We start from the raw sequence: 12,902 nt of genomic DNA, 5'->3' as shown, positions 1-12,902 counted from the left end.
TATTATGATGGGTCGATTGCAGGACAGAGGGACAGAAATATCAGTAATAACAATCCCTATAGTAGTCTGTAAGGACATGGCTTGGGAACCAAAGGGTCGCCAGTTCAAGGCCCGATCGGAACAAAATACAGATTGTGGACTGGTAATCGGAGAAGTGCAGTTCACTCCTCACTACTGAGGTGTCCTTGAGCAAAGCACTGAACCCAGCTGCTCCCGGTACCGTAACACTGTCTTCTGCTTCTTAGCTCTGACACCCTTGGTACATGTCTATAGGTCCTTTTTTTGTATGTGTGGATTTGGGGCCTGTTTGTGTGATTGTAAAAAGCATGAGTGAAGACCTGGATTTCCCCTCAGCGATTAGTAAAGGGATCTTATTCTAAGAATAAGGGATCTTATTCTTAGAATAAGATCCCTTTACTAATCGCTGAGGGGAAATTCAGGTCTTCTTAATGTGGACAGTATTATCATGTTACACAACCACGATCTCCAATGTGCTGCTCTAATAGCCTCCACTCTTCTGGGTTCAGTCTGCCCGCCACATGCTGCAAGGATTTTCTCCCTTTCAGCATCGAAAGCGATAGTGAGGGGCGACATGGATGCTGGTGATACGGTCTGACTCACAGTTAGAGTTCTAGTTCATCCTAAAGGTGTTGGATGGTTGAGGTCAGATAAATACTTCCATATGAAGCTGGGAAGCATCTTCTTATGGTGCTGCCTTTGACCTAAGGGGCAATGTCATATTGAGTCACACAAGGACCTTCCGCAGCAACAGTCCGCAGCACTAAAAAAGCAAACTATGGTCAAAACTCTCTCATGCTGTAGCATTAATGGGACACTGCAGTAATATAGTATGAACGTTCTTAAAAGTTGAGGAATTGAGTGAGACAGGTTTGAAAAATAATGGGACAAGCACGGTGGAGATTACTTATATTTCTAAAATGCCATCAAGCCTCCTAATCATTGTATCCGACACTTCCCATTTTAATTTCATGTCCAAATGTTTTGGGTAAATACCCAAATCCTTAATACTCAATGTCTCATCCTGAAATGGTTTTGCTACCTCGCTTCACAGTGAAATTAGTTTTGGAATCTTTATACATTTTAAATAATTGATAGGGGATTTAAGAGATTGTGTCCATTCCATTTCTGTCATGTGTTGAATGTAGGTGAAGATGAGCATTGCCCTCTAGGAAGAATGGAAAAGATAACTATTTGTCATTGATGAAACAACGCAAAACAGCAGCACTAATCACACTCCAAGAGGCGCTGGTGTGGGGAGCCATGAGAGCCTCAAAGTTCAAAATGAACCAAATCCCCGGGTTGAGTCCACCTAGGGGCCTTTGTTATTGACTTGCTTTCAAGTGTGATAGAAAAGACAAAGCCTCGACAATGTAAGGTTTTCAGATTTGTGAATGTGCAGAGCAAGAGTTTCTACCACAGTCTTTCCATGAAAATGTCTCCAAAATAACCCACCACCATAACATATGTATTACAATCAATACTCTTTAAGCTTCTTAATTGACACTAAGGTGTCTTGCCTCAGACAAAAGGAAGTGTCCTCACAGCTCCGACCATGCATTGTACAACACAAGGCTTAACGCAGTCTTACGACAGTAATGGACTCATTACTCTTTGTTGATGTAATATGGAGGCAGTGATTAAGGGATCCTGTTCCCTATCATTGGGATGATGGTTGCTCTCTGAGACAGAACCAGCACAGCCAAGTTGTCACTAAGCTGGCATGTGAGTAATCAGCCAATATATCCAGGCAACCAGCCTGTATAACCAGCCCTGCTGCCAGTGAGAGAGAGGATACAGCCAGGCAGACACTGCAGGCTTCCCTTCTACTATAGCTAGCTAGTGCCAGTTAGCCACCAAATCAGCTCTTGCAGCCCATCAGCTCACCACCAGAACTCTCTGTACAGCCATACAGTCTGCACGCCAGGAAATAGAGCAACAGGCAAGATTATAGTAGTGACGGCCAAGCATCCAGCCAGCCAGCGGTCCTGACCAAATCTAGATCAGGGCTTTATTATAGCATCAACACTAGCTCATTGGGTCTGTTTTTGCTTTCGGAGAAACATTGAACCACTTAACTTGAGATGGAAACCTTGCTAATGGTTGTACCAGAAGAGGCTCATCAAACGTACTGGCTAACATATTCACTGTTTTTTGTCCAGACCACTCCACTGCTAATGTGGCTGTAACCATTCATTTGGGACATCTGATTGCCACAAAGCTTATATATTTTTAATTCAATGCTCTCAAGAGAACCCGTGCAATACTATTTTTCAAGGTTTGGCCTTCGAAGATCTTGTTTGTTTCACTCCAACAATATTTTACGTATTGCTTCTACTAAGTTTTCAGTGTATCTGCTAAGCTAAGCCAAATGGTGGCTAGCTGTATCTTCATATTGACATTTGTTTTATATAGTATATGGTTGGTTAGTTTTCGGACTTCTCATCTAATTCTCTGCCAGAAATCAAATGTGCATTTCCCAAAGTGTTAAACTCCGGTAAGCTTTTCTGTGGTTTACTCTACACCTGCCTCCCATTTTGGTTTACTGCATTGCAGGTCTTTTTGTTATTTCAGCAACCTCACTGACATTTAAGCACCTCCAAAACTGAAAAAAGCAACCTTGTTAGTCCTGAGAAAAAGCATTATGGCTAAAACCTGCAGTTAAAAATGCCTAATGGAGCACGGTTCTCAGAGTAGAAAAGCACCCACCATCTTTTTTCTTCTTTTTCATCATTATCCAATTCCCCGCTCTATTCTTTGCCACATCACACGTATTAGAGATATTAAAGCCACTGGCTATATATTCTTCATTTCTAACCACATTGTCTTCACAGCCCTGTGTTTATGAGGCTGCAGCTGAAAATGAAAATGTCTTCATGGCACTGCATCTCAGCTCTTTCTGCTCCTGTTTATCAGGGGAAAAAAGCCGCCTGCGAAGCCAAGATGAAAAAAAAGCAGGAAACAAAAAGAGAAAACAAATTGTGAGGCTCCCATCTCTCGCTCTCTCATGGTGGTCTGTCATCTCTTCGCATCTCACTCACACACTTTGATGAGGAATAGGAAAAAGCAGGGAGGGTGGGGGGGAAACTTTCAGATGTTTTTCCTATTTAACGTTTCCGTTTTATCTCCCTCGCTTTCATGCCTTGGACGGGCGGAGAGCTGTTGAGAGGCGACGAGGCGTTGCGGGTGCTTAATGGGTTTTTTCGTTTTTTGAGGAAGCTGAAGGGTTTATCACCGGGGAGTAGTAAGGATTTTAGGCCCTTAACCTCTCTCCACATGTCTGTTATTTAACATTGTTCAGAACCAGAGGGCCGGTGTTTTAAATGTCCGGGAGCTTCCTGTGTTAACCATGATTCTTTTGGGGAGGAAAACAGGTGCTGGGACTTGAGTTGGTGGCAATGTGTGTAGAGGTGCTTGGAACTTACACCTGTGTTGGCATTTAAATCAATCATGTTGATCAATGAAAATAAAATGCCTGTGTGATCCCAGCTGATGTGTCTCTGCAGCGTAGAGTGGCGCAACGATGATGCATTCCTGCTCCCTCGCAAAAAGCAATGGGAATTCTTCATTGGATTTCAGTATAGCCAACACAGGTTTATGACACTTACACGTTTTTCTCAGCCGGATAATATCCACATATTAACACCAATTTGTGATTGTTAACACATAAAAAATCTAAAGCTAATGTAAAACAAACTACATCACTAAGCTAAATGCAGCTGATGTTCGGCGAGATGTTTTCTAGTAGTTTATTTAGTCACTTGTTAGCAACCACTGTTTCTATGACACATCACCAGTGGGGTATTTACTGGCATATTTTATGTCGTAGAACAAAACTTGGAAGTCTCCTAAGCTTGTGTTAGCCACAGATCTTATTTCAGGCTTCTAACCAAAAACACGTAAAAAAAAACACTGACTCCGAGACAAGGGAACTGGAAGTGGTAAGTAAGGATTGATTCATGCACCACTCTATTCACGGGAAGAATTAACATTGGTGTCCTCTGCTCACATTATCTCCATTGAATAAATGAATAACCCTGTCATGCATACTGTTGTGTCATGTGACTGTGGAATTCCATCCTAGTTTCTCACTCGGGGAGAGGCAGTAAACAAATAAGTCATATGGGTGGAACAACATCTTACAATAATAAGATAATCCTCACAGAAACTTGATTCCTGCTGCGTGACTCATCCAGGAATATGGGAGCATTATTCGTTCATGGTTCACCTTATATTTCACCCTGCTGAACTTAAGACCCATTGTTCTAGTTTGTTGACACTTTGTTGTGGCATTCCTCGGTAGCAAAAACCCTTCTGGGTGTAAAAGATTATGTTAGTCACCTCAACCAGGTCCTCCTATTGCTGATCCCCAGATAAAGGTGGACAAAACATTATTAAATGTTATTGTTGAAAACGTATTTATTTCTATTTAATAGCATTTATAGTTTGATATTGTTTACACATTGTAGAAATAGTAACAAGCTAGTACTCTGAAGATTAGAAGGTACTTCGTTTGAGGACATTGGGAGTTTGGAGCTAGGAAAATGTCATTCTGAATGACAAAACATTGTAATTTGCAACGTTTGACATTTTGTAAAATAGACCCATATAAAAGACGCCATTTTACAAATACTACATCCTGTTCAAAGACACCCCTAACCCTAACCATAATTAACAACAATTTAAAATGCATTCCTCGGTCAATGTACAACAGTCCATATTTTAGTTGGTTAAATATCTGTTACGTACACATAGGCCTACAATCCCTACCTACCAAACAGGGTTTCAGTTTCAGTATAATATGCCTAACACCACCGTCATGAAGTTTTGGGTGGTGAAATGCCACAGAGGTGTGTAAATATAGCCAACACCTTCGGCTAATGGGAGAACAACCGCACACACACACACTCACTGTGCTGTTCTACAGGCAGAAAGTCCCACCCCTCTCCTTTGTGAGGATGAATGGAAGGTATTAGCTGCTGCAGCTCAGTGTTTCGTTTTGAAAAAAGGAACAAAAAAAGAAGCTTTGAAATCACTTAATCTTCTCCCCATGCCTCTTCATCGGGCCCTACCTATTCCCAGTCTGCCATTTATTTTTCTCCATCCTCCTCCCACAACCCCAAATCATCCTCCCTCTTCCTCTGGTGTCAGATTTAGTCATACGACATGTGTCTGACATAGTGAAACTGCACAAGGAGGAGCACTCCCCAGTGATTTGGTAGTAACTGAAGTCAACACAGTGACTCCTGTGAGATCTACTGCAGGAAGTGGCTCAACACGTACCACGGTACTAACTCATATCAGTATCTCTATTGTCTCACTCAGTTATATCAATGCAGCGATTATTATACACACACACACCTCACTATTCAACTCTTTACAATTCTAAACTCTTATTTTTGTCATTTAATGGAGTTCATTTCCCTTCAAATGAATTTGTAACTCAGCTTTTCTGTAAAATGGATTGAAACAAATGGCAGGGACTGGACATAATGAGAAAAGTTACTCTACTCTAAGACATCCGCAAATGCTACAATTATTGAATTCACCTCTTTTTTAGAGTCACGACAACAAGATGTACAACATTTAATACATTGTTACAAAAGTATTGTTGTATCTGAGATTTCGGTCTAACTCGATTAAGGTTAATATAAGATTGGGAAAAGAACATGGTAGGAATGAGTATTTTATCAGACTGGAGACATTGGTTTGATCCAGATGTTTTGTTGACCCAACCATCCATGTTGCCCTCTTTCTCTTCAAATTACCTTCGGACCAAAAATACAGATTGTGGAGAGGTGTCAGTTCACCTTCTGGACACTGCCGAGGCATCCTTGAGCAAGGCACTAGTCCCTTGTGCCTTCATTTTCCTTTGCGTATTCATAATGGGTTATCTTTTTCTTCTTCTTATAAAGCCATATTCACAATATAACAAACCAAGGAGGCTCTGAAGGGACTTACCAACTAAGTCATTTAGTATAATTGACAATTCCACCTTTGCTTATCAGAGAATGAACTGTCATTATTCTTACAGCCTCAAATGTCCTTGTCAGGTAAATGTAAACCTGGGCCTCTCAGGCATTTCATCAAATGACTAATGCTGTGATTGAAACAGTCAGCACGGCCTTGAACTGAACTATTCCTTTCAGTGGACCCAATGGACACCGCAAAAACAATGATCCAAAATATATCCACAATACATAATCTACATAACCGGATACCATGGGAAAGTTAGATTATAGGTAATGAGATAATGGGTAAAGTAAAGTAGCCCTAGACCCTTTGTTGACCCCCGTCTGAACTCATAAGATAAGATAAGATGGTACTTTATTGATCCCAATTTGGGAAATTGTTTTTGTTGCAGCAGCAAAAAAGACAAGGCATTTTACAATAAAACAAAACTAGAAATAAACAAGAAAAGAAAATAGAAAATATACATGTTGGATTTGTCAAGATATTATATATACAAATATATATATACATAAATATATGACATATGGAATATGGAATATTAAATATTGAACAGATTATATATGTGTAAAATGTACAGCGAGGTTTTATTCCAAGAGAAACTATGGAGCAGAGAGTTCTCTTCTAGCCAGAGGTGATTTATTGTACAGAGTTATTGCAGTGGGCGGGAATGTGTTCCTGTATCGGTCCTCGAGACAGCGGAGCTGCAGCAGTCCGTTGTAGAAGGAGCTCCGTTGACTGTCCAGCTGCAGGTGGAGAGGATGGGTGGGGTTATCCATCATGGATGGCTGTTCAGTGTCCTCCTCTCCACCACAGCTTCAAAGGGGTCCAGCTTGATGCCGATGACAGACCCAGCTTTCCTGATCAGTTTATTGATCCTGCTGCTGTCACCGGCTCTTATGCTGCCCCCCCAGCAGACCGCAGCAAAGAAGAGTGCACTGGCCACAACAGACGAGAAGATCTCCAGCATCTTGCTCCACACGTGGAAGGATCTTACCTTCCTCAGAAAATAGAGTCTGCTCATCCCCTTCTTGTACACAGCATCAGTGTTGATCCTCCAGTTCAGCCCATTGCCTAAGTGCACTCCCAGGTACTTGTAGTCCTCCACAACAGCCACATCCTCTCCTAGAATGCACAGGGGCTGAGGAGACGTCCTCTTCCTCCTGAAATCAATGACCATCTCTCTGGTCTTTGCCACATTCAGAAGCAGAGGATTTCTTCCAGTCCACTCTACAAAATCACCCACCAGCGCTCTGTACTCCTCCTCCCATCCCTTATACACCCTACCACTGCAGAGTCATCCGAAAACTTCTGCAGGTGGCATGACCCAGAGTTGTATTGAAAGTCAGAGGTGTATAACGTGAACAGGAAAGGAGACAGCACAGTCCCCTGTGGGGCTCCTATACTACCAACCACCACATCAGAAAGCACACTGCCCAGCCGAACGTACTGTGGTCTGTCCGTGAGGTAGTTGGTAATCCAGGAGATGGAGGACGAGTTTACCCTCATAGCCTGCAGCTTGTCACAGGCCGTGGCTGGATCGTGTTGAATGCGCTGGAGAAATAAAAAAAGGTGATTCTCACAGTGCAACCCGATCCATCCAGGTATGAGTGAGCACGCTGCAGCAGGTAAATAATGGCATTGTCGACCCCCAGTTGAGGCTGGTAGGCAAATTGCAGAGGATCTAGAAATGATCTCACCTGCGGTCTGAGATGGGCCAAGACCAGTCTCTCCAGCACCTTCATCACATGAGATGTGAGTGCTACTGGGCGATAGTCATTGAGCCCAGAAGGAGTCGTCTTTTTAGGAACAGGTCTTTTTAGGGACAGGAACAACGCAGGACGTCTTCCACAGCACCGGGATGGTCTCCAGGTGCAGGCTCAGGAATTGAACAGTTGTTATAGAACAGCAGACAGCTGGCGGGTACAGGTTCTCAGGACCCTGGGGCTGATACCATCAGGGCCACCAGCCTTGCCTTGGTGGAGTTTTTCCATCTGTAATGGTAATGGTCTGTCATGGTTTAACCAGCCAAGGGCGGGGCTGTGAAATAAACTGAGCTGAAGCCAGGTCACATCACATGACAATTTAACTCACCCACAACATAGTGTAGGAGTCCCTGCCTCCCGCTGTCCACGACAACCCGGGAGCTGTCAATCATCCTGTTGTCATGGGACTGAGCTACCTTTGTTGCCAGATTCACAGGATCATCATTAGAACCATGTTAGTCCCACCATAATGGACCCCGAGGAGCCACTGCACTGTTTGCTGTGCTCCACTGCTATCCCAGAGGTGGAACACACTCACACACACACACACACACACACACACACACACACACACACACACACACACACACACACACACACACACACACACACACACACACACACACACACACACACACACACACACACACACACATTACTATAGCAGAATTTTGTTGTTGTTGTTATTTTGTGGCAGGATTTACTTTTTTTGTTATGTTGGGCTTATTTTAGAAGTCACGAAGCAGCAAAGAAGACATACTGCATGCCAACGTTTTCTAAAATGTACATTTAGTTCATTTAAAAACATTTCATAGCTATATTTTGATTTTGAAAGAAATACAAAACAGCTGATAGTGTGTGTTGATGGTAATGAAAGAAGATGTCAGCCAGTGCAACAGTGATCACTGATGTGTTTCTGAATGAAGATCTACAGAATGACACAGAAGACATATCAGGTATTAGATACAGACACATTCTTTTTGGGGATGTGCTGTTATCAAGCTATTGTTTTTATGAAACCATTTTTTGAAACATTTCTGTCAGGGCCACGAGATCAGTTACTGATGAAGGACCAGTAGTTGAAATTGCACTTTGGAAGTACACATTCGTTAATATAATTGAAATCAAATCATATACAACCAGTTGTTATGGAACCTGGGTCCATGTTTGAAGTGCAGTGGCTAATAGTTTGCCACACATGATTTTGATTAAAGGGTCCAAAAAACGGCTATATTTAAGGGTTATTGCTTTCATGTAACCATTGTACCGGCAGTGTGTGTGTGATGGCTTTATTAAAGACTTTCGGTAAGCTGTTGGTCACTGGTGCTTTTATATTGAATGAGACCACTGCATTGCACTTTTGCAAGGAATAAATTGTATTGGAGTGTCTGAAATACCTCCGCATTTCATCATCATTCAGAAACTAGTCTCAATCACCTTGCAGAGGAGGATCTCACAGCTCTGAGAAAAAAGGGCCATTGGAGTCTGGCCCGAATTAGCTTTCACTCTGCTGCTCCTCCCGGTCCTTTCCATCTCCCTCATTTCCAAAAGTGGACCTTCTTACTCCAGTCTGCACAGCACATTCTTTCATCCCTCTCAAAACTCATCTCTTCAAAAAGGACCTCATGCGGCCCTTTTCCCTCATAATAATATCCCTTCACCCTACCTCTTCTGCCAGTTGTAATGCGATAGCTGCAAAAGAGAAAATCCCTCCACATCCTCTATACCCCTATCCATCTCACCACTTCATTTTACGATTATTTTCACCTGAGATCTTCAGTTGAGGGTAACGGGTAGCTGGAAACTTGCAGATTTTTCTCAACAGAAACAAATTAGAAGGTGATTTATGCAAAATAAAAAATATATTCAAGATAAGCTAGCAATAAAAGCACAAATTCAAAAAGAAGTAACAGAAACCCCTTTCCACTTAAGTCATTTATGTTCTAATTTTTTTCTGATCTTGGTCCGCAGTTGGTTCAACGAATTGCAAACAGTTTGGTTTCCACTGCCCAGTGCCCGATTGGAGCCACAACATGATGTCATTGTTTAGTTGCCAATTTTCTTGGCAACTTAACTCACCACAAAAACAATGGCGGACTGTGTCAGAGCTGTGGTCATGTCGCACTGTGGTTTCTAATTCAGCCGCATTAGCCAATCACTGGAGTGATACGATGCTTGTCCACCAGCAATTAGTCTAATGCTGCCACTGTAAAGTAGTTATCCACGTATTCACAGTCACACAAATAATCAATTTCAATGATCAATCCCCTGATGCATACGTATATACCGTATATACCCATAGGTCAATATTTTATCTGTTTTAATTGACAATAATTGGCAACATAGCGCTGTAAATAAAGTTTATTTCGTATTACATAGCTAAGGCATAAGCCGTATTCTATTGGTATATTTTTACTGGCATATGTTTTACTATAATCTAATATAGTTTGATTTGGTCGGTAAACCCAGGTCCAGTCTCACCTTGTCCCTGTTTTCAGACAGCATACCTATTCTTGGCTGCAGCAGTGATTTTTCTGTCCCTGATGTCGAGATCATCGACCTCTTTTGTCACTTTTATCAGCTCACGGTGCTTTTGTTACTTCCTAATGTTCAGTAGCGCATGACTACAGCACAAAGGTTCAGATAATCTATCAGAGGGTTTTGGGGATAGAGAAAGAGAGAGAAATTAACAAAGCAACTCAATTCCATTTGCATTGTTTTAATGGCAGAGTTGAATGGGTTTTGCATTCATAAATATAAATGAATGAATTAGCTCTTTTGGCTCAAAGAGGGCAAACGTCAATGACAGGTTTGGTCCATTGTGGTGGAGATAGAAAAAGGAGGAGCGGGTCCAAAAACAATAGCTTGCTTTTTGTTCCTCATGCTCCAGCCGGATCATCGGCACTGATCCGTATGATTGGCTGATGATGAGGTGTCTCACACACACGCACCGGGATGAAGCTCTAATCACACACAGGGCGACAGACGATTGGACATTATGGTGGAATAATGAGAGAACTCGACAGTGAAGATGGGAGATGGCGTAGATTTGGATAGGATATCAGAAGAGAGATAGGATGGACAGTGATGTCTTGTAATGTAAATCCAAAAAAATAACTATAAATAAAGGAAACATTCTGGTCCCTGGGCAAAGATGAATTATTTTCCTCCATTCCACACTTTTGTATCCTGTCTGGTGGTCGGGTTGTAATGGTAGAAATTCCAGTGAGTTCGTACTGCTCTATGCAGATACTCTGGGAGGCTGTGGCTCAGTGGGTAGTGTGCTGGACTCCAAATCAGGAGATAGCAAGTTCAAGTCCCACTGCAGTCAGCATGTCGTTGTGTCCCTGAGACACTTCACCCCAAATTGCTCCTGTGGGGATTGTCCACATTATTGAGTATGTAAGTCGCTTTGGATAAAAGCATCTAACAAGTGACATGCAATGTAATACTCTTGGTCAATATGTTTGGTCAGGAACCCAAGACATCACTTTTTAACACACTGGGGAAACTTTTAGTGGCAGGTTCAGTGTGCTGGATAGTCTAATATAATTCATTGCATGGTATTCACTACGTTCCCATGCTTTGGCCACTAGAGACAGGCCTGCATGTCGAAACAGATGCTAGCAGGTTAGTTGCAGTTTCATAGTTTGACAGATAGTACAACTTACTAGGCTGATTGTAAGTAACAATCATGGCAACAGCAACCTCTTTTGTGGAGCAATGCAACGCCGCTATGGTCCCCTCAAACACATCACTGTCAAAATTGTCTGCTGTTGGGAACTTACAGATACAATTTCACCAAAGTCAACATTGTGCTGGACATGACAGGCTCTAGAAGTGTTGCAGAAATTCTAACGTAATTGTCAGTTTTGTTAGCCGTAACCTTCAATAAACACAATTTTCACTTGTTTATTAGCTACATATTTAGCAATCACATTGTATGAAATGAATTCAGGCATTAAAGACTTCTCTGAAAATGTGTGATAAATAAGATGTCATTGAGGCTAACTGCAACAAATGTAGACAAAGCTTCCTCTTAGTCAAACACACAGCCAGGGAAACTTCCAAGTTCAGCTACAAGTGGAAGTTTCTAACGTTCTTAGATTATTTTAAATTAGTTTGGATTGGTTGGATTGTTTGTGATGGTCCCAATTGAAGTGAAATTGAGTCAATTGTTGTGTATTGACTACATTTGGCCTTCTTTAAAATTAAGACACTAGATTAGGAAATAATAAAAGACCCACCTTTATTTATACCGTGCATAGATGGTTTCAAATACCTTAACTCACACATCAATTCATCAAATTACATAAAGCCAACTTCTGCTGACTAAATCTGTGTTGTTCTTCATTCAGTTTCCTTTTCCTTGTTGGTAATCCAGCCTCGACCGAGAGAAAGAAAAGCTGGAAGAAAGAAATCAAGCAAGCGTAACAAACAAAGGACACGACAGAATGCTACAACAAGAGAAATAAAAGACTACAAAGGACAAAGAAGGAGAGGAAATGATCATGGAGGGGGGCGGGGGTTCATGTCTTTATCTCATTGTGTGCATTTATTATGTGTCTATGAATACGTTTGCATACAGCTCGCTCCCCAGTGCTGGAAGCTGCATATTTCCAATGTGTGCTTTAAAAGATACATGGAATGCATGGTCGAAGATATAGTCCACTATGAATATCATCTTTATTGTTGTGTGGCCTATTCTAGTACACATTATCCGACTGAGTTATATGTCTAATATGTCGGAATCCCTTGAGCCCATGCTTGAGAATGGCTTCCCCCCCTGACTGCGTTACATTAAAGTACAAATAATCCGGGCTAAAACTGGGTACGCACTGCAGGCATTCCTTTGTTGAGCTCAGTCTGCGTTATTGGGCACATAAAAGACTCTCCCTCTGTCAGGCTGCAGTCCACACGACCCAACGTTCATTTTTTATGTCACCCATGTAATTAAACGTGGAGAATAATTTGGTCGACAATTGGAGAGTTATGACGTTCCCTCAAGTAACCGCACCCAGTCGCCTGCAAAAATGGGTTTCAGATGTCTTCCACTTATGCTGTGACAGTTTTATCCAAGCCATTAAAGAAACAACACCAGACAAAAATGGGTGTCAGATAAAAGGAGATGGTGGGATAAAAGGTTAC

The 12,902-nt window shown here is 41.9% G+C and overlaps 1 long non-coding RNA gene across 1 annotated transcript in view; it reads right to left on the bottom strand.

The window, feature by feature from the left end:
- LOC307028307 overlaps positions 1-12,902 on the bottom strand; it is a 378,320-nt gene that overhangs the window by 304,818 nt on the left and 60,600 nt on the right. The gene's annotated exons all lie outside the window — the stretch shown is intronic.

This window comes from Notothenia rossii, assembly GCF_949606895.1.
Source record: "Notothenia rossii genome assembly, chromosome: 2".
Taxonomy (NCBI): Eukaryota; Metazoa; Chordata; class Actinopteri; order Perciformes; family Nototheniidae; genus Notothenia; species Notothenia rossii.
The sequence above is the reverse complement of the archived record's forward strand: the minus strand, read 5'-3'. Positions and strand labels throughout refer to the sequence as shown.